This window comes from Lissotriton helveticus, chromosome 1_1, assembly GCF_964261635.1.
Source record: "Lissotriton helveticus chromosome 1_1, aLisHel1.1, whole genome shotgun sequence".
Lineage (NCBI taxonomy): Eukaryota > Metazoa > Chordata > Amphibia > Caudata > Salamandridae > Lissotriton > Lissotriton helveticus.
In genome coordinates this window covers 571,970,825-571,992,258 of record NC_136057.1, presented here as the reverse complement: position 1 = coordinate 571,992,258, position 21,434 = coordinate 571,970,825, and the positions used below count along the sequence as shown (strand labels likewise).

Below are 21,434 nucleotides of genomic sequence, written 5' to 3'. Positions count from 1 at the left end.
AGGTATGTCCTTGAAAAATGTTGTGCTTATTATGGTTCATGATCAAAGCGGATTGTTTAATCTTTTCGGGAGGACGAGGTACGAGTTAGGTGCCTATTGCTCATAGTTTAGCCATCACACACCTTAGGGGTTGGTCACCATCACAGAACAGGCTATTCGGTCTGCCTAGTCATCCCATTGACACATTCTTATACGAACTGGACCCCAATAAAGTATATGCTGAAAACACTGACTTTGGCACGTTTGGCCTCGAATCCCCTTAACCAGCTGCAGTGCTTGCCTGGCAGTTGCATTAGGGGAGCTGCATTAATTACGAGTCACTTGCATTGAGGCAGAAGGGCACCAGCGGACCCACATAAGGGGGCTGTGTCTGAGCTTGTAACTGGGAATCTTAGATCCCATTTTGGTCACTGGAATATAGTACACACGTCTGCCTGGCTACACTAGGAAAAATGTTCTAACATGGACCATAAGTCGAATCTGGCTTGAATTTGGTGGAGGGCAGTCAGTTCTGGGGTAAACCAAGTGAACCAGGTATAGTGCTCTAGAATCAGGGGTCACAGCTGGTTAGCAAGCTGTGTGCATCTGGGAACGGACTAGGCACACTCAGCAGCGAAGAAAGCATAGGTGCTGCACATTGCCACAATCTGTAGTTACTTACTGTCAGATGCACAACTTACAAACGTCACACCAATCTCACTGCTCCAGTGTTGACACAAGCAGGTGTTCGCTATAGTTTATCAGTATACGTGAATAGGCATAGGTCTGGTCTCCGAGCAGAAATTGTGACCCGGTAAATCAGTGCGTGTCAGGGGTGCTTCAGTTAAGCCAATTTTCGCTCACTTTATCACCCATGCAGCCAGTCAGGTTAAATAAGTTTGTTACTTAACATGGAAATATGGAAACACTGTTATAGAGAACGCAGGGTCACAGCTATCAAAACACATTGAGCATTCCCATTTCCAAGAAAGGGCAGGTATCTTTACATAGTGTTCCCCGCTTAGCTACCAGCCCATAAGCTTTTCCTTCCGGTTTGCATTATGGTAATCCTTCAACAGAATTATGGAATGGAACGACTTGCGCCAGGGTGCGTACATTTAGCAGGCGATGCAGCTGATAAAGACTGATGTCAGACGAGTGTGCTTGCAGGCAATAAGGCCAAGCAATGTAGCAGAACCTCACGGTTCAGACCCCTTTCCCCATGAGGTTAGGGCACTGGGATTCGCAATGCTACAGATTATATATTCGCCCATACAAGGGCAGAAGGGTACATTGCTGGAATTGGTATAAATAGAGTGGGGGCCAGACCTATAGAAGATGGTAACATGAGAGCATGGGGATAGGATCAGAATCCTGCAGAGGCCATCCAGCCAGGTGGGTTGCGTCAGTTAGTTATGCCAGAAAGTGTGCCGTGAATCCAAGGGTGTCAAAAAATACGGGTTTGGAGCACAATTGCTGACATTTCCAGAGCACACACTGCACCCCTATCTAAGTAGGTGAAGGTAAATATGGTCAGATATCTTCCCCATGCCTTCACAATCCAAAAGCATGAGCATCTTTTGCAGCACCAGGGACACCTGCAACAAAAGCTTGCGTTGGGCCATATACTCTGGGTGGGGGTCACCAGCATGGTGACACAGCATCTGTAGATTGCAGTCAGACTATGGGTGGTACAGGCAAGACGGACATGAGATGTAACAGACTCTTTGGAGTCCCCTTATGGGACCTCGGGATCCACCCCACTGTGATTAGATCCACCTTTGTCTCGTTAGGTGGGGAGGTCCAACTGTTATTCTAAGAAGGAATGACAATCCTTGCTGTGGCAGCAGTAAGTTATCAGTTTGACCCTCAAGTTGGGACTCGTCAAGTAGGGGGTGGAGTGAACTTTGGCTTAATCAACCCCCAAAGGTCAATGCTTATCTCTGCACACTGGGCTCAACTGATTATAGCACTCAGGACTGTGGTTTCAAAGTAGAGCAGTAGTTTGTTATGCTCTTGGGGTCCAATCTCCAGTTTGCACTGTGCTCCAGTACAATTGGAGGTCAGTGGGTTAAGTTAAGGGGATTGGCTGACCCGAACTACAACTTTCAGGCTGTGGATGAGGAAGAGAACAGTAGTTCCCAACTCCTGGGGAGGCCATCGTACAGTCACCAGAAGGGTGAAGACAGCCACGTGCAAGTCCACCAAGCTGGGGGGGCTTGGTGCAACCTTTCCTCATATCTAATAGAAGGGCTTGGTAATTCAGGCATGGACTCTTTTTCGCAAACACCACACAGTGTCTCGAAAGGGATGGGTCACACACCTACCAGAGGTAGATAGGGAAGTGGTCCAACTAGAAGGACGGTAACTGCTAGTTTCAGGAGGTCATAGAGCCTGCAATTATGTGAAGGTTAACAAAGCAAAGGTTAAGAAAAGAAGAGTAGATCCCCATCCCGGTGAGACCATCTCATTCTGACTGAAATGAATTAAAGCCATGGACAAGAACACCAGGCTGGAGGGCATGGTTCAACTATAATTCAATATAAAATATGAAGGGGTAGGTATATTGGCGTGGCCTTTTCATGTAACACACATAGTCGCCCGTTAGGGATGGGGTACATCTGTCAGAGGTAGCTAAGGAGATGGTCTACCTAGAAGGAATACAGGTCAACAAAGAGGAGGACGGGGTGCACCTGTCAAAGGTGGGCATGAATCTGTTCTTATTGGACATTAGCAGAGGCACTGGAAACAGCAGGTTGCAAGTGAAGGAAACGGCAGACATTGGTGGGGGGGCTCTGGAGGCTACGGTAGCCACATCCAGAACTTTGGCGGAGTTACAGGGTAATCTGGAGGTAAGGGTACAGAAGGGTACCTCTTCAGGAGCACAATAGGGGTGCCTCTGCCAAACCCCAAGAGTCTTTATGGCAGGACCCTGTAGAAGGAATCGTCAGCGCCCCGCTAGTCCTTCGGGTGGTTGGAAGCATGAGCAACTGGGGGCTTGCCTTGCAACGCTCCGCCCTAAAAGGGCGTTTGTAAAGTGGTGGACCAGTGGTTCACAGTATTCTTATAACTGGTAGCACCGATTGGATTGGCAACGGTGCAATTTGGCTCTTCAGGCGGGCATGGCAGCGTAGGTCAGTCACTGCTGCTTGCCCTGGATCGCCCATAAGTTAACCCACCATGTTGCATTCTTTTGTATGGAATAAACCTGCAGCAATCTTTTCCCAACAAAAAAATGTGTTGTGTATTCATTTATTCCATTGTGCATGCTAACTTTGCAAAGGGTGGGGAGTGTTAGCTATATAGGCACTAAGCAATTCTTCCACCCTCCACAGAAGCACTTGATGTCTGCCCATATGCAGGTAGGTGCAAGGACATACTGGCTGCTGAAAGAGGGTAGGTCCCCAGCCAGCTTCCCCTGCTGCCTCACTCTGCTAGCAGTCTAACTTGCTTCTTCCACAGGTTAACCTCTTTGAGCCCAAAACTCACTTTGAGCCCATTTTACCTCTGTATAATTCTTTGATTCACCACCCCCTTTTGTACCGCTTTTGGCCGCCATAAGTTTGGCAGGGTATGCTCAGACGTGAGTCCCTTGCTCACTTTGCCACTGGATTCAAGCAAGCCGGGCTGAAGATGGCTGTAATGCCAGAAACCGGTCCTCGGAAGCTTGTTTCCGGTCCAGGGAAGGCATGGCTTGGCAGTTCGGGCTGGACTGTTCCCATGAGGCACAGGGTCAGACTGATGTGCATATAGCCATGTCTGAACTGGGGTGGCAGAGTGGGCTAAAGAACGGTGATGGGTCAAACCCAGATCTTTTGACTGGGTGTGAGTGTTTGATTGGTTCAGATGCTCCGTCCATCACCACCCCCTTTTGTACCGCTTTTGGCCGCCATAAGTGTGGCAGGGTATGCTCAGTCGTGAGTCCCTTGCTCACTTTGCCACTGGATTCAAGCAAGCCGGGCTGAAGACGGCTGTAATGCCAGAAACCGGTCCTCGGAAGCTTGTTTCCGGTCCAGGGAAGGCATGGCTTGGCAGTTCGGGCTGGACTGTTCCCATGAGGCACAGGGTCAGACTGATGTGCATATAGCCATGTCTAAACTGGGGTGGCAGAGTGGGCTAAAGAACAGTGATGGGTCAAACCCAGATCTTTTGACTGGGTGTGAGTGTTTGATTGGTTCAGATGCTCCGTCCATCACCACCCCCTTTTGTACCGCTTTTGGCCGCCATAAGTGTGGCAGGGTATGCTTAGACGTGAGTCCCTTGCTCACTTTGCCACTGGATTCAAGCAAGCCGGGCTGAAGATGGCTGTAATGCCAGAAACCGGTCCTCGGAAGCTTGTTTCCGGTCCAGGGAAGGCATGGCTTGGCAGTTCGGGCTGGGCTGTTCCAATGAGGCACAGGGTCAGACTGATTTGCATATAGCCATGTCTGAACTGGGGTGGCAGAGTGGGCTAAAGAACGGTGATGGGTCAAACCTAGATCTTTTGACTGGGTGTGAGTGTTTGATTGGTTCAGATGCTCCGTCCATCACCACCCCCTTTTGTAACGCTTTTGGCCGCCATACGTGTGGCAGGGTATGCTCAGACGTGAGTCCCTTGCTCACTTTGCCACTGGATTCAAGCAAGCCGGGCTGAAGACGGCTGTAATGCCAGAAACCGGTCCTCGGAAGGTTTTTCCCGGTCCAGGGAAAGCATGGCTTGGCAGTTCGGGCTGGACTGTTCCCATGAGGCACAGGGTCAGACTGATTTGCATATAGCCATGTCTGAACTAGGGTGGCAGAGTGGGCTAAAGAACGGTGATGGGTCAAACCCAGATCTTTTGACTGGGTGTGAGTGTTTGATTGGTTCAGATGCTCTGTCCATCACCACCCCCTTTTGTACCGCTTTTGGCCGCCATAAGGGTGGCAGGGTATGCTCAGACGTGAGTCCCTTGCTCACTTTGCCACTGGATTCAAGCAAGCCGGGCTGAAGACGGCTGTAATGCCAGAAACCAGTCCTCGGAAGCTTGTTTCCGGTCCAGGGAAGGCATGGCTTGGCAGTTCGGGCTGGACTGTTCCCATGAGGCACAGGGTCAGACTGATTTGCATATAGCCATGTCTGAACTGGGGTGGCATAGAGGGCTAAAGAATGGTGATTTGTCAAACCCAGATCTTTTGACTAGGTGTGAGTGTTTGATTGGTTCAGATGCTCCGTCCATCACCACCCCCTTTTGTACCGCTTGTGGCCGCCATAAGTGTGGCAGGGTAGGCTCAGACGTGAGTCCCTTGCTCACTTTGCCACTGGATTCAAGCAAGCCGGGCTGAAGACGGCTGTAATGCCAGAAACCGGTCCTCGGAAGCTTTTTTCCGGCCCAGGGAAGGCATGGCTTGGCAGTTCGGGCTGGACTGTTCCCATGAGGCACAGGGTCAGACTGATTTGCATATAGCCATGTCTGAACTGGGGTGGCAGAGTGGGCTAAAGAACGGTGATGGGTCAAACCTAGATCTTTTGACTGGGTGTGAGTGTTTGATTGGTTCAGATGCTCCGTCCATCACCACCCCCTTTTGTAACGCTTTTGGCCGCCATACGTGTGGCAGGGTATGCTCAGACATGAGTCCCTTGCTCACTTTGACACTGGATTCAAGCAAGCCGGGCTGAAGACGGCTGTAATGCCAGAAACCGGTCCTCGGAAGGTTTTTCCCGGTCCAGGGAAAGCATGGCTTGGCAGTTCGGGCTGGACTGTTCCCATGAGGCACAGGGTCAGACTGATTTGCATATAGCCATGTCTGAACTAGGGTGGCAGAGTGGGCTAAAGAACGGTGATGGGTCAAACCCAGATCTTTTGACTGGGTGTGACTGTTTGATTGGTTCAGATGCTCTGTCCATCACCACCCCCTTTTGTACCGCTTTTGGCCGCCATAAGGGTGGCAGGGTATGCTCAGACGTGAGTCCCTTGCTCACTTTGCCACTGGATTCAAGCAAGCCGGGCTGAAGACGGCTGTAATGCCAGAAACCAGTCCTCGGAAGCTTGTTTCCGGTCCAGGGAAGGCATGGCTTGGCAGTTCGGGCTGGACTGTTCCCATGAGGCACAGGGTCAGACTGATTTGCATATAGCCATGTCTGAACTGGGGTGGCATAGAGGGCTAAAGAATGGTGATTTGTCAAACCCAGATCTTTTGACTAGGTGTGAGTGTTTGATTGGTTCAGATGCTCCGTCCATCACCACCCCCTTTTCTACCGCTTGTGGCGGCCATAAGTGTGGCAAGGTATGCTCAGACGTGAGTCCCTTGCTCACTTTGCCACTGGATTCAAGCAAGCCGGGCTGAAGACGGCTGTAATGCCAGAAACCGGTCCTCGGAAGCTTGTTTCCGGCCCAGGGAAGGCATGGCTTGGCAGTTCGGGCTGGACTGTTCCCATGAGGCACAGGGTCAGACTGATTTGCATATAGCCATGTCTGAACTGGGGTGGCAGAGTGGGCTAAAGAACGGTGATGGGTCAAACCCAGATCTTTTGACTGGGTGTGAGTGTTTGATTGCTTCAGATGCTCTGTCCATCACCACCCCCTTTTGTATCGCTTTTGGCCGCCATAAGTGTGGCAGGGTATGCTCAGACGTGAGTCCCTTGCTCAATCTGCCACTGGATTCAAGCAAGCCGGGCTGAAGACGGCTGTAATGCCAGAAACCAGTCCTCGGAAGCTTGTTTCCGGTCCAGGGAAGGCATAGCTTGGCAGTTCGGGCTGGACTGTTCCCATGAGGCACAGGGTCAGACTGATTTGCATATAGCCATGTCTGAACTGGGGTGGCAGAGTGGGCTAAAGAATGGCGATTTGTCAAACCCAGATCTTTTGACTGGGTGTGAGTGTTTGATTGGTTCAGATGCACCGTCCATCACCACCCCCTTTTGTACCGCTTGTGGCCGCCATAAGTGTGGCAGGGTATGCTCAGAAGTGAGTCCCTTGCTCACTTTGCCACTGGATTCAAGCAAGCCGGGCTGAAGACGGCTGTAATGCCAGAAACCGGTCCTCGGAAGCTTGTTTCCGGCCCAGGGAAGGCATGGCTTGGCAGTTCGGGCTGGACTGTTCCCATGAGGCACAGGGTCAGACTGATTTGCATATAGCCATGTCTGAACTGGGGTGGCAGAGTGGGCTAAAGAACGGTGATGGGTCAAACCCAGATCTTTTGACTAGGTGTGAGTGTTTGATTGGTTCAGTTGCTCCGTCCATCACCACCCCCTTTTGTACCGCTTTTGGCCGCCATAAGTGTGGCAGGGTATGCTCAGACGTGAGTCCCTTGCTCCCTTTGCCACTGGATTCAAGCAAGCCGGGCTGAAGACGGCTGTAATGCCAGAAACCGGTCCTCGGAAGCTTGTTTCCGGTCCAGGGAAGGCATGGCTTGGCAGTTCGGGCTGGACTGTTCCCATGAGGCACAGGGTCAGACTGATTTGCATATAGCCATGTCTGAACTGGGGTGACAGAGTGGGCTAAAGAACGGTGATGGATCAAACCCAGATCTTTTGACTGGGTGTGAGTGTTTGATTGGTTCAGATGCTCTGTCCATCACCACCCCCTTTTGTACCGCTTTTGGCCGCCATAAGTGTGGCAGGGTATGCTCAGACGTGAGTCCCTTGCTCACTTTGCCACTGGATTCAAGCAAGCCGGGCTGAAGACGGCTGTAATGCCAGAAACCGGTCCTCGGAAGCTTGTTTCCGGTCCAGGGAAGGCATGGCTTGGCAGTTCGGGCTGGACTGTTCCCCTGAGGCACAGGGTCAGACTGATGTGCATATAGCCATGTCTGAACTGGGGTGGCAGAGTGGGCTAAAGAACGGTGATGGGTCAAACCCAGATCTTTTGACTGGGTGAGAGTGTTTGATTGGTTCAGATGCTCCGTCCATCACCACCCCCTTTTGTACCGCTTTTGGCCGCCATAAGTGTGGCAGGGTATGCTTAGACGTGAGTCCCTTGCTCACTTTGCCACTGGATTCAAGCAAGCCGGCCTGAAGACGGCTGTAATGCCAGAAACCGGTCCTCGGAAGCTTGTTTCCGGTCCAGGGAAGGCATGGCTTGGCAGTTCGGGCTGGGCTGTTCCCATGAGGCACAGGGTCAGACTGATTTGCATATAGCCATGTCTGAACTGGGGTGGCAGAGTGGGCTAAAGAACGGTGATGGGTCAAACCCAGATCTTTTGACTGGGTGTGAGTGTTTGATTGGTTCAGATGCTCCGTCCATCACCACCCCCTTTTGTACCGCTTTTGGCCGCCATACGTGTGGCAGGGTATGCTCAGACGTGAGTCCCTTGCTCACTTTGCCACTGGATTCAAGCAAGCCGGGCTGAAGACGGCTGTAATGCCAGAAACCGGTCCTCGGAAGGTTTTTCCCGGTCCAGGGAAGGCATGGCTTGGCAGTTCGGGCTGGACTGTTCCCATGAGGCACAGGGTCAGACTGATTTGCATATAGCCATGTCTGAACTAGGGTGGCAGAGTGGGCTAAAGAACGGTGATGGGTTAAACCCAGATCTTTTGACTGGGTGTGAGTGTTTGATTGGTTCAGATGCTCTGTCCATCACCACCCCCTTTTGTACCGCTTTTGGCCGCCATAAGGGTGGCAGGGTATGCTCAGACGTGAGTCCCTTGCTCACTTTGCCACTGGATTCAAGCAAGCCGGGCTGAAGACGGCTGTAATGCCAGAAACCAGTCCTCGGAAGCTTGTTTCCGGTCCAGGGAAGGCATGGCTTGGCAGTTCGGGCTGGACTGTTCCCATGAGGCACAGGGTCAGACTGATTTGCATATAGCCATGTCTGAACTGGGGTGGCATAGAGGGCTAAAGAATGGTGATTTGTCAAACCCAGATCTTTTGACTAGGTGTGAGTGTTTGATTGGTTCAGATGCTCCGTCCATCACCACCCCCTTTTGTACCGCTTGTGGCCGCCATAAGTGTGGCAGTGTATGCTCAGACGTGAGTCCCTTGCTCACTTTGCCACTGGATTCAAGCAAGCCGGGCTGAAGAAGGCTGTAATGCCAGAAACCGGTCCTCGGAAGCTTGTTTCCGGCCCAGGGAAGGCATGGCTTGGCAGTTTGGGCTGGACTGTTCCCATGAGGCACAGGGTCAGACTGATTTGCATATAGCCATGTCTGAACTGGGGTGGCAGAGTGGGCTAAAGAACGGTGATGGGTCAAACCCAGATCTTTTGACTGGGTGTGAGTGTTTGATTGGTTCAGATGCTCCATCCATCACCACCCCCTTTTGTACCGCTTTTTGCCACCATAAGTGTGGCAGGGTATGCTCAGACGTGAGTCCCTTGCTCCCTTTGCCACTGGATTCAAGCAAGCCGTGCTGAAGACGGCTGTAATGCCAGAAACCGGTCCTCGGAAGCTTGTTTCCGGTCCAGGAAAGGCATGGCTTGGCCGTTCGGGCTGGACTGTTCCCATGAGGCACAGGGTCAGACTGATTTGCATATAGCCATGTCTGAACTGGGGTGACAGAGTGGGCTAAAGAACGGTGATGGGTCAAACCCAGATCTTTTGACTGGGTGTGAGTGTTTGATGGGTTCAGATGCTCTGTCCATCACCACCCCCTTTTGTACCGCTTTTGGCCGCCATAAGTGTGGCAGGGTATGCTCAGACGTGAGTCCCTTGCTCCCTTTGCCACTGGATTCAAGCAAGCCGGGCTGAAGACGGCTGTAATGCCAGAAACCGTTCCTCGGAAGCTTGTTTCCGGTCGAGGGAAGGCATTGCTTGGCAGTTCGGGCTGGACTGTTCCCATGAGGCACAGGGTCAGACTGATGTGCATATAGCCATGTCTGAACTGGGGTGGCAGAGTGGGCTAAAGAACGGTGATAGGTCAAACCCAGATCTTTTGACTGGGTGTGAGTGTTTGATTGGCTCAGATGCTCCGTCCATCACCACCCCCTTTTGTACCGCTTGTGGCCGCCATAAGTGTGGCAGGGTATGCTCAGAAGTGAGTCCCTTGCTCACTTTGCCACTGGATTCAAGCAAGCCGGGCTGAAGACGGCTGTAATGCCAGAAACCGGTCCTCGGAAGCTTGTTTCCGGCCCAGGGAAGGCATGGCTTGGCAGTTCGGGCTGGACTGTTCCCATGAGGCACAGGGTCAGACTGATTTGCATATAGCCATGTCTGAACTGGGGTGGCAGAGTGGGCTAAAGAACGGTGATGGGTCAAACCCAGATCTTTTGACTAGGTGTGAGTGTTTGATTGGTTCAGTTGCTCCGTCCATCACCACCCCCTTTTGTACCGCTTTTGGCCGCCATAAGTGTGGCAGGGTATGCTCAGACGTGAGTCCCTTGCTCCCTTTGCCACTGGATTCAAGCAAGCCGGGCTGAAGACGGCTGTAATGCCAGAAACCGGTCCTCGGAAGCTTGTTTCCGGTCCAGGGAAGGCATGGCTTGGCAGTTCGGGCTGGACTGTTCCCATGAGGCACAGGGTCAGACTGATTTGCATATAGCCATGTCTGAACTGGGGTGACAGAGTGGGCTAAAGAACGGTGATGGATCAAACCCAGATCTTTTGACTGGGTGTGAGTGTTTGATTGGTTCAGATGCTCTGTCCATCACCACCCCCTTTTGTACCGCTTTTGGCCGCCATAAGTGTGGCAGGGTATGCTCAGACGTGAGTCCCTTGCTCACTTTGCCACTGGATTCAAGCAAGCCGGGCTGAAGACGGCTGTAATGCCAGAAACCGGTCCTCGGAAGCTTGTTTCCGGTCCAGGGAAGGCATGGCTTGGCAGTTCGGGCTGGACTGTTCCCCTGAGGCACAGGGTCAGACTGATGTGCATATAGCCATGTCTGAACTGGGGTGGCAGAGTGGGCTAAAGAACGGTGATGGGTCAAACCCAGATCTTTTGACTGGGTGAGAGTGTTTGATTGGTTCAGATGCTCCGTCCATCACCACCCCCTTTTGTACCGCTTTTGGCCGCCATAAGTGTGGCAGGGTAAGCTTAGACGTGAGTCCCTTGCTCACTTTGCCACTGGATTCAAGCAAGCCGGCCTGAAGACGGCTGTAATGCCAGAAACCGGTCCTCGGAAGCTTGTTTCCGGTCCAGCGAAGGCATGGCTTGGCAGTTCGGGCTGGGCTGTTCCCATGAGGCACAGGGTCAGACTGATTTGCATATAGCCATGTCTGAACTGGGGTGGCAGAGTGGGCTAAAGAACGGTGATGGGTCAAACCCAGATCTTTTGACTGGGTGTGAGTGTTTGATTGGTTCAGATGCTCCGTCCATCACCACCCCCTTTTGTACCGCTTTTGGCCGCCATACGTGTGGCAGGGTATGCTCAGACGTGAGTCCCTTGCTCACTTTGCCACTGGATTCAAGCAAGCCGGGCTGAAGACGGCTGTAATGCCAGAAACCGGTCCTCGGAAGGTTTTTGCCGGTCCAGGGAAGGCATGGCTTGGCAGTTCGGGCTGGACTGTTCCCATGAGGCACAGGGACAGACTGATTTGCATATAGCCATGTCTGAACTAGGGTGGCAGAGTGGGCTAAAGAACGGTGATGGGTTAAACCCAGATCTTTTGACTGGGTGTGAGTGTTTGATTGGTTCAGATGCTCTGTCCATCACCACCCCCTTTTGTACCGCTTTTGGCCGCCATAAGGGTGGCAGGGTATGCTCAGACGTGAGTCCCTTGCTCACTTTGCCACTGGATTCAAGCAAGCCGGGCTGAAGAAGGCTGTAATGCCAGAAACCGGTCCTCGGAAGCTCGTTTCCGGCCCAGGGAAGGCATGGCTTGGCAGTTCGGGCTGGACTGTTCCCATGAGGCACAGGGTCAGACTGATTTGCATATAGCCATGTCTGAACTGGGGTGGCATAGAGGGCTAAAGAATGGTGATTTGTCAAACCCAGATCTTTTGACTAGGTGTGAGTGTTTGATTGGTTCAGATGCTCCGTCCATCACCACCCCCTTTTGTACCGCTTGTGGCCGCCATAAGTGTGGCAGTGTATGCTCAGACGTGAGTCCCTTGCTCACTTTGCCACTGGATTCAAGCAAGCCGGGCTGAAGAAGGCTGTAATGCCAGAAACCGGTCCTCGGAAGCTCATTTCCGGCCCAGGGAAGGCATGGCTTGGCAGTTTGGGCTGGACTGTTCCCATGAGGCACAGGGTCAGACTGATTTGCATATAGCCATGTCTGAACTGGGGTGGCAGAGTGGGCTAAAGAACGGTGATGGGTCAAACCCAGATCTTTTGACTGGGTGTGAGTGTTTGATTGGTTCAGATGCTCCGTCCATCACCACCCCCTTTTGTACCGCTTTTTGCCACCATAAGTGTGGCAGGGTATGCTCAGACGTGAGTCCCTTGCTCCCTTTGCCACTGGATTCAAGCAAGCCGGGCTGAAGACGGCTGTAATGCCAGAAACCGGTCCTCGGAAGCTTGTTTCCGGTCCAGGAAAGGCATGGCTTGGCCGTTCGGGCTGGACTGTTCCCATGAGGCACAGGGTCAGACTGATTTGCATATAGCCATGTCTGAACTGGGGTGACAGAGTGGGCTAAAGAACGGTGATGGGTCAAACCCAGATCTTTTGACTGGGTGTGAGTGTTTGATGGGTTCAGATGCTCTGTCCATCACCACCCCCTTTTGTACCGCTTTTGGCCGCCATAAGTGTGGCAGGGTATGCTCAGACGTGAGTCCCTTGCTCACTTTGCCACTGGATTCAAGCAAGCCGGGCTGAAGACGGCTGTAATGCCAGAAACCGTTCCTCGGAAGCTTGTTTCCGGTCCAGGGAAGGCATTGCTTGGCAGTTCGGGCTGGACTGTTCCCATGAGGCACAGGGTCAGACTGATGTGCATATAGCCATGTCTGAACTGGGGTGGCAGAGTGGGCTAAAGAACGGTGATGGGTCAAACCCAGATCTTTTGACTGGGTGAGAGTGTTTGATTGGTTCAGATGCTCCGTCCATCACCACCCCCTTTTGTACCGCTTTTGGCCGCCATAAGTGTGGCAGGGTAAGCTTAGACGTGAGTCCCTTGCTCACTTTGCCACTGGATTCAAGCAAGCCGGCCTGAAGACGGCTGTAATGCCAGAAACCGGTCCTCGGAAGCTTGTTTCCGGTCCAGCGAAGGCATGGCTTGGCAGTTCGGGCTGGGCTGTTCCCATGAGGCACAGGGTCAGACTGATTTGCATATAGCCATGTCTGAACTGGGGTGGCAGAGTGGGCTAAAGAACGGTGATGGGTCAAACCCAGATCTTTTGACTGGGTGTGAGTGTTTGATTGGTTCAGATGCTCCGTCCATCACCACCCCCTTTTGTACCGCTTTTGGCCGCCATAAGGGTGGCAGGGTATGCTCAGACGTGAGTCCCTTGCTCACTTTGCCACTGGATTCAAGCAAGCCGGGCTGAAGAAGGCTGTAATGCCAGAAACCGGTCCTCGGAAGCTCGTTTCCGGCCCAGGGAAGGCATGGCTTGGCAGTTCGGGCTGGACTGTTCCCATGAGGCACAGGGTCAGACTGATTTGCATATAGCCATGTCTGAACTGGGGTGGCATAGAGGGCTAAAGAATGGTGATTTGTCAAACCCAGATCTTTTGACTAGGTGTGAGTGTTTGATTGGTTCAGATGCTCCGTCCATCACCACCCCCTTTTGTACCGCTTGTGGCCGCCATAAGTGTGGCAGTGTATGCTCAGACGTGAGTCCCTTGCTCACTTTGCCACTGGATTCAAGCAAGCCGGGCTGAAGAAGGCTGTAATGCCAGAAACCGGTCCTCGGAAGCTCGTTTCCGGCCCAGGGAAGGCATGGCTTGGCAGTTTGGGCTGGACTGTTCCCATGAGGCACAGGGTCAGACTGATTTGCATATAGCCATGTCTGAACTGGGGTGGCAGAGTGGGCTAAAGAACGGTGATGGGTCAAACCCAGATCTTTTGACTGGGTGTGAGTGTTTGATTGGTTCAGATGCTCCGTCCATCACCACCCCCTTTTGTACCGCTTTTTGCCACCATAAGTGTGGCAGGGTATGCTCAGACGTGAGTCCCTTGCTCCCTTTGCCACTGGATTCAAGCAAGCCGGGCTGAAGACGGCTGTAATGCCAGAAACCGGTCCTCGGAAGCTTGTTTCCGGTCCAGGAAAGGCATGGCTTGGCCGTTCGGGCTGGACTGTTCCCATGAGGCACAGGGTCAGACTGATTTGCATATAGCCATGTCTGAACTGGGGTGACAGAGTGGGCTAAAGAACGGTGATGGGTCAAACCCAGATCTTTTGACTGGGTGTGAGTGTTTGATGGGTTCAGATGCTCTGTCCATCACCACCCCCTTTTGTACCGCTTTTGGCCGCCATAAGTGTGGCAGGGTATGCTCAGACGTGAGTCCCTTGCTCACTTTGCCACTGGATTCAAGCAAGCCGGGCTGAAGACGGCTGTAATGCCAGAAACCGTTCCTCGGAAGCTTGTTTCCGGTCCAGGGAAGGCATTGCTTGGCAGTTCGGGCTGGACTGTTCCCATGAGGCACAGGGTCAGACTGATGTGCATATAGCCATGTCTGAACTGGGGTGGCAGAGTGGGCTAAAGAACGGTGATAGGTCAAACCCAGATCTTTTGACTGGGTGTGAGTGTTTGATTGGCTCAGATGCTCCGTCCATCACCACCCCCTTTTGTACCGCTTTTGGCCGCCATAAGTGTGGCAGGGTATGCTCAGACGTGAGTCCCTTGCTCACTTTGCCACTAGATTCAAGCAAGCTGGGCTGAAGACGGCTGTAATGCCAGAAACCGGTCCTCTGAAGCTTGTTTCCGGTCCAGGGAAGGCATGGCTTGGCAGTTCGGGCTGGACTGTTCCCATGAGGCACAGGGTCAGACTGATTTGCATATAGCCATGTCTGAACTGGGGTGGCAGAGTGGGCTAAAGAACGGTGATGGGTCAAACCCAGATCTTTTGACTGGGTGTGAGTGTTTGATTGGTTCAGATGCTCCGTCCATCACCACCCCCTTTTGTACAACTCTTTGATTCTAACCCATTCTCTCCCGCTCTCACCACTGCTTTACCACTTTTCTTCCTTTGTCTTTAACACGCTTTTGTCTCTGTGTAACCCATTGATTCTAACTTGTTCTCTCCCGCCTTTCTCCACGACGTTTACCACTTTTATCTTTTGTTTATAACCCTTTTTGCTTCTCTCAATCAAACCTTTTGCTCTCCCACTAAACTCGCTCTTCCTTTTTCAGACCCGTAACTACTTTTTTACTGCCGCTAAACTCAGCTTTCTCAAGCATGCTCCACCACCCACTCTCTCCCCCATTAATCTTTTGTTTTCCTGATGTTTTTCACCCAGGATTTCCCTCGTGCCCCATCACCCGGCCACTTCCTGCTGACCCTGCCCACCTCCCAGGTAACCTACTTATTGAAGGCTGGAGCCTGACCCCATTGAGCAGGTCCCCAGGCCAGCTCTCCCCTGCTGCCTTGCTTTGCCAGCAGTTTAACTCTCTTCTTCCACAGCGTAACGTCTTAGTTCCCTATCCTCGTTTTGAGCCCATTTTGACTCCGTATAACCTATTTTGTAAACCCATTGATTCTAACCCGTTCTTTTCCATCTTCTTCCACAGCATTACCACTTTTTCCCTTTGTGGTTTAACCTGCTCTTTCTTCAGTCTAACTCATTCATTCTAAGCTGTTCTTCTGCCTCCACAGCTTTTCTACTTTATAACTTCATCTTTGAACCTGGTCTTTCGTCAATCTAACCCATTAGTTCTAACTTACTCTTTTCTTCTCTCTCCACAACTTTATCACTTTTTTCCTTTGTCTTTAATCCACTTTTGACTCTGTGTAACTCATTGATTCTAACCCGTTCTAACCTGTTCTCTCCATAACTTTACCACTTTTTTTCATCTTTAACCTGCTTTTGCCTCCCTGAAACCCATTGATTCTAAACCATTCCCTCCCTCCTTTCTGTCTGCTTTACTACTTTTAACCTTTGTTTATAACCTGTTCTGCCTTCTCTCCATCAAACCTTTTGCTCCCCCACTAAATCCGCTCTTCCTTTTTCAGGCCCTTAGCCACTTTTTCATTCCCAACATACTCAGCTTTCTCAAACAGGCTCTGCTAACCACTCTTTCCCCCCATTAATCTCTAATTTTCTTCTGCCGTCTCCTGCACACTTTCGACTGCTGACCCTGCCCACCTTCCGGGTAACCTACTTAATGGATGCCACAGTGTGGCCGTGCTGCTAGCATGCAAAAGGCAAGCCAGACTGTGCCCATCTGCCCCTGGAGTGCACACAGCCCCCAGACCCTTGTACCTACCCTCATCCACAAACACATGAGTGCCGGTCTTCTAGCCTTCAATGCTGAACAACGCAACAACAACTGCAGCCTCACCTCTCCCAATCCACAGCAGGACCTATCTTCTGCCGCTATTGGCGCTTCCAATGCAACACTGAGCTCACTGCTCTGGAACCCCTGCTCAGCTCTGCAACCACAGAACAGCTCCACTGCCTACTAATCAACAGCTTATCACTCCACAAGCAACCCTTTGAAATCTGGGACACTATCACGTCTTTCACGCCAGATATCGTCTCCACCTAGGAACCTGACAAAAAGTTAATTCTTGGACCTCAACTGGCTCAGATCCTTTCTGAGCCATCGGACTCAAGCAGTACACTTATCTACCTTTTCTGCGCCCTACTCACCTCTCACCTGCGGGGTCCTTCAGGGCTCCGCGCTCTCACCCTTATTGTTTAATTTGTACCTACAACCCCTTCTTGCTTCCCTCTGTAATTCTCTGGTCACTATTTTTAACTACGCTGACGATCTTCAGTTAATTTTCCCCATTGACTCTCTCCTTTCTTCCCGTTTTAACTTTCAAACCACTCTGCTTAACATCGCTGAATGGATGCTCCATAGTCAGCTAAAACTGAACCCCACAAAAACGGAGCTGGTACTTGTAGGGGGCTCCACTAATCCGTGGAATTCCACCTTTTGGCCCTCCTCCCTGGGGATTCCACCTAGCCCGGTCAGCACTGTGAAGAGTCTGGGGGTGGTCATCTCTGAGGACCTCTCTATGAGACCTCAAATCAATGCAGTCACCTCATCCTGTTTTTTTTCATCTAAGGCGGATTCGTAAAATCAGCAGGTTCCTCACTAGAGATGCCCTAACTCTAGTCATCCTAGCGATGATCACTTCCAGACTCGACTATGCCAACACGTTGTATGCCGGAATTCCTTCAATCCATCTTCACCGGTTACAACTTATCCAGAACCAGGCAGCCCGTTTGATTTTTCGCCAGCCAAAATATCAGCATGTCACCCCTCTTCTGCGCAGCCTTCACTGGCTCCCCATCATTAAACGCTGCACCTTCAAACTGGGCTGTATCACTTTTAAAGCCCTTTCTGACTTAGCCCCTGCATTCATTTCCTCATGCCTGACACGGTATGTTCCTCACAGAGACCTTCGTTCTGCAACTCTCAATCTTCTTGTCATTCCCAAAACCAGACGCAAGAAGCACGGCGGTCTGAGTTTTTCTGCTATGGCCCCCACCACCTGGAACTCCTTTCCAACTGCACTCCGCCTCTGTTCCAACTACGATCACTTCCACAGACTGTTAAAAACCTACTTGTTTCAGTCAGCATTTCAGTAACTCCTCCACCTTAGCTGCCGTTATGTCAAGAGCGCCATGAAACCGTTGGTGAACGTGCGCGGTTTAAATATTTTTAACGTAACGTAACGTAACCTTTTAAAATATTTATTGCACATACAATTCATCCTTAAATATTTTACCTAAGGTACTTTGAAAACATCAACTTTTCCCTGCCTAATGCATCTAAAAACCCACATTCATGAGCTTTCCAACTGTCAACCAGTAGCTGAATAGGTTCTTGATGAGACGTGATCTTACTCCCCTAGCTGAGACAAAGGCTTAGGGCATGGAAAGGTTTTCTGTTCCTCTGAACCAATGACCAGCCGGGTAATGCCAAGGAGCCTAATTATCTGCAAATTAACCTATCTTGTCACAGGCCAATGTAGCTCACAGTTGAGCCTGCTACCTCTATTGTCCTTCCAGCTAGCCATACAGCAATACCAGGGGTAGAAAAGCTGGCCCGAATACCAATTTTGAGAGACCACAGAGGAAAGGGTTGCTCAATTCCCAGTGCGGAGCACATCAAAGGGAGGGATTTAGGCAGAGAAGAGCAGTGTGGGAGCGTTTGCAGTAGGGCACACAGCATCTGCTGCAAAAGTGGGTAGGGTTACACCCAGGAACACTTTCCCCATTCGCTAGGGAGGGGCCGGGCATGAACGCCAATTAACCAAAATTTCAGTATTTTGTTGTATTTTTGACTTTTTAACTGTTTTGGTACTTGTTAATGCTTTACACATTTTCTAAAGTTAATCCTTTCCGCTCTGTGCCATAACTAAGAGGGATTTGGCTCAGGCTAAAATAACTGCAACTTTTACTAGACGTAAGAAGAATAGCACATTATAACTTGTGGGGCACTACCATCCACCCCAACTAAAAATCCTCTTTCTCATATGCACTAGTTTGTTGATTTCTGTGTTTATGATCCAAGAGGAGGGAAACGACTCATTAGCCTGTAGAAGTCAAAAAGAGGCAATTTGACTGATATTTTTGTTTAATTTGTTTCCCCTGGGCTATATTAATTTAAAATGAACATAAAAATTAATTGATTCAACCCTGGAATGGAATACTTGCATAACAAAACCAAGAAATGTGATCCACCACAAAAACGTCCCAGAGGGCTGGTCTGTCACAGTCAAGGCGCAGAAGGTAAGGGGAGACCAGTGCAAAGGGGTAGAGGTAGAAATCATAGCCTGGTCTTCAAAAAATGGTAAGTATTCACTTCTGTTCATCCGTTTCTGTCACCTCAAAGTAAGAAGGATTCCCAGCAGAATTCCCATCCAAACAGCTTACTGTAAATCCATTCAGTAGTTTCAGAGATATTTATGTTTAAAAGATATAGATATCTGAGGGTGCGAGTCCTTGCAGTGGACTCGTGGATCCTACTAAAATTTGATAGGCTTTCAAATCTTCAACCAGGAAGTGTTGGCAGCCATATTGGCACTTGGCTTGATGCCAAATTCACTTGTATCAACAGGAGAGGAAGGGAAAGAAATAGACACTCCTACTCCCCTCAAGATAAATCAAGAAATCAACAAAGGAGTGTATTTTCGAAAAGGAAGAAGAGCAAGCATGTATTGCCATTCACAGTGAGAATTTCCTGTGAAGAGAACCAATTTAGGTTTTTCAGAAGGCCCTCACTTATCAACCTACTTGGTGACATGCTTCATCATCGGGCCCCATCAGGAGTTGCCGAATGCCACCCTAGTGTGCTACAATGCCAGTTTACTGCGTAGCTGGTTACGGTGATTGGTGAAAGGTGAATTAGTGAGTTAAAAACGTTCAGATTGTGTCAAAAAAGTATTTTATTAGTTTTGCACATCAGACATGAATAAAAACTGAAGTGTAGGATAAAGAACTAAATTAAAATGTCGGTTTTATCCCAAGAATGTGGTCAACATGTTTCTGCCTATGTGTGAGCATTTAGTCAGGCTTTCATCAGAACCAAAAAAGTGTAGTGATGAACCCCCGCGGTATGTGCACACTAAGGCCCACCCTGACCAGGGGTTACTAGTGTTAAAAAGGTTAAAAACACCTAATGTGTATTCCTTCAAAATTAGAGCGGAACCGAGTTTTTTCTGGTTGGAAAAAACATGACAAACAAACATAAAGAACATAGACAGACAAAAGGATTATATCAATATGCTTCGAAAAGTTGTCATAAATAGAATAATCATGCTGGTGTGCTCTTCGAGGTGCACTGTTAGCAGTATCAAGGTCACAAGTGCCACTAATAGTGAACTTGTGCGCATACAGGACTATCATCAGAATCCTCATGAAAAAGACAAGGGACAGCCGTCCCCTGTCTAGGCTATGTAGCGTGCTGGTACAGTTAAAACTACCAGGCAAAACGGTGTCTCAATGCACATATAACATTACTGCATAGCAAGTGGACATTAGGAAACAAACACAGGGTCAGACAAAATAATTAGTGTGGCTGGGCAAAAGACGGACTAAAAAGGAACAATATTTGGTTCTTACAAAGGGTACAAACAATCAATGCACCATGGGTCACGGGAGGGGGGTGATAGCGATTCGGCACACCCGAGGAAACACAATAAAAGGGAGGGATAGGTAATATGTACAAACAATGAAATAGGATTGTGCTTAGCTGCTGTTCGCTATACTCACGCCCTTTACACTAGGCACTGGTTTGGAACCTGCGTGGTCCCTCTCATATCCGGACCCTGACGATAGTCCTAGTGTGGGCCGTCGGTGTTTATGAAGCCGAAATTCAAATCACCAGCGTTAACGAACGCGGGAACTGTATGTCAGCGTGACGAGGAGGGGTGTGAAATGCAAGGACCAATCCCGGCGGCCGCAGCCTACGACGAGGTGGAAACCCGACGTATAATAGGAAATGGTTAGCGTCAACACTGTGTGTTGATGATGCGATCAGGGAGAACCAAGCGCAAGTGTCTGTGTTACCTTTGGCGCTGGAATCCCCGATCGCAGACAACAAAAGAAAAGGAGAGAAGAAGATAAACAGGAGTTGTCATGGTAACGACAACGCAAACTGAAACGCTACTGATCATTACAAGATTGAGGGGCCTTGCGACGCGTGGGATGCAAAACTCATCACACCCAATAAATGGAGCATCTGATTGCTTAATAGCGATACATTTAAAGGTGAAAAAGTATGAAGCCAGGAAACCACCAATAGATCCAAAATAATGGATCATTGTTGGGAAAGGAATGCTACACTGTACTTCGAAGTGGCAATTGCCTATTCTAAATGGTGTCGGCTGGTGCACACAGTGTTAAGTAGTCATTCCTGGAGATTTTTCTTACAACTGAGGTCGTGAGGAGATAAAAGTACAAAGAGAAATAACCCCTTAACTCTGCAAAAACCCAATCTGCAAAGGAAACCTAGTCATGGTAAACCATTCACAGAGGAGAAATCTGCCTTTAAATAGGGTGGGATTTGCATGGTTTGGGGCACAGTATGAATAGTAAAGAACAGCAGTGCACAATGCAACTTGCAAACAAAGTTTAGGACCATTCCATTTTAAAAGATAGAAAATCCCGGAGAAAGCAGTCCAAAACCAAGAATCAAAATCAGGAGAAACAGAGGGGCCGACAGGTGATTAGTTCTGTAGTACAGTAGCCCAGGGGATATTGTCATTCAATCCATCTGGTACAGAAAACGAAGGGTCCCAGTAAACAATATATTAGGATGTAGGACAAATTAAATTGAAAAATAAGAATACATAGAAGGAAGTATGATGAACACACTGTTATTTAATCACACTGTGTTATGCATGATATTTACAATTATTCATCAAATGACAATAGTGCCCCTAAAAGTGAAAGAGGGATAGCGTGCAAGTGAAAGTAGGGTTTATGCAAAGTTCTTGCAATTGTGACAAAGAAGCAAAATCAATAAAATCACAACATTAATTTCATCCTGGCGTCAAAGGAGCCAA

The 21,434-nt window shown here is 49.9% G+C and overlaps 1 protein-coding gene across 1 annotated transcript in view; it reads right to left on the bottom strand.

The window, feature by feature from the left end:
- The window catches only part of IAPP (islet amyloid polypeptide), a 586,160-nt gene extending 565,830 nt beyond the window's left edge, over window positions 1-20,330 (bottom strand). The window contains exon 1 of the mRNA XM_078654439.1: window positions 20,140-20,330. The gene's annotated coding sequence lies outside the window, so the exon portion shown is untranslated. The remainder of the gene's footprint in view (window positions 1-20,139) is intronic.
- Between the last annotated feature and the right edge of the window lie 1,104 nt (window positions 20,331-21,434).